Below are 383 nucleotides of genomic sequence, written 5' to 3' on the forward strand. Positions count from 1 at the left end.
GTACACATTTAGGGGCATGGAATGTACATGAGTTTGAGTAGCTCTTCTTTCCCCTTTGATCTCTGGGTGAAAGTTGATGTCAAAATAGGTTTATAGGGTGCTCGCTTGGGCAGCACATACACTAAAATTGGAACGATACAGAGATTAGCATGACCCTTGAGAAAGGATACATGCAAATTCGTGAAGCATTCCATATTTTTATAAGTGAAATCTTTTTTTTTTAAAGATTTTATTTATTTGACAGAGACACAGCAAAATAGGGAACACAAGCAGGGGGAGTGGGAGAGGGAGAAGCAGGCTTCCCGCCGAGCAGGGAGCCCGATGCGGGGCTCGATCCCAGGACCCTGGGATCATGACCTGAGCCGAAGGCAGACGCTTAACGA

The 383-nt window shown here is 45.4% G+C and overlaps 1 non-coding gene across 1 annotated transcript; it reads left to right on the forward strand.

Moving 5' to 3' along the window:
• Nucleotides 1-97: 97 nt before the first annotated feature.
• On the forward strand, nucleotides 98-200 carry LOC145720068 (U6 spliceosomal RNA). Its single transcript, XR_014142784.1, has one exon. It is a non-coding gene; the product is annotated as a U6 spliceosomal RNA (small nuclear RNA).
• The last annotated feature ends 183 nt before the right edge of the window (nucleotides 201-383 follow it).

Source organism: Leptonychotes weddellii, unplaced genomic scaffold (genome assembly GCF_054177405.1).
Source record: "Leptonychotes weddellii isolate Sample4059 unplaced genomic scaffold, ASM5417740v2 HiC_scaffold_97961, whole genome shotgun sequence".
NCBI classification, from domain to species: Eukaryota; Metazoa; Chordata; class Mammalia; order Carnivora; family Phocidae; genus Leptonychotes; species Leptonychotes weddellii.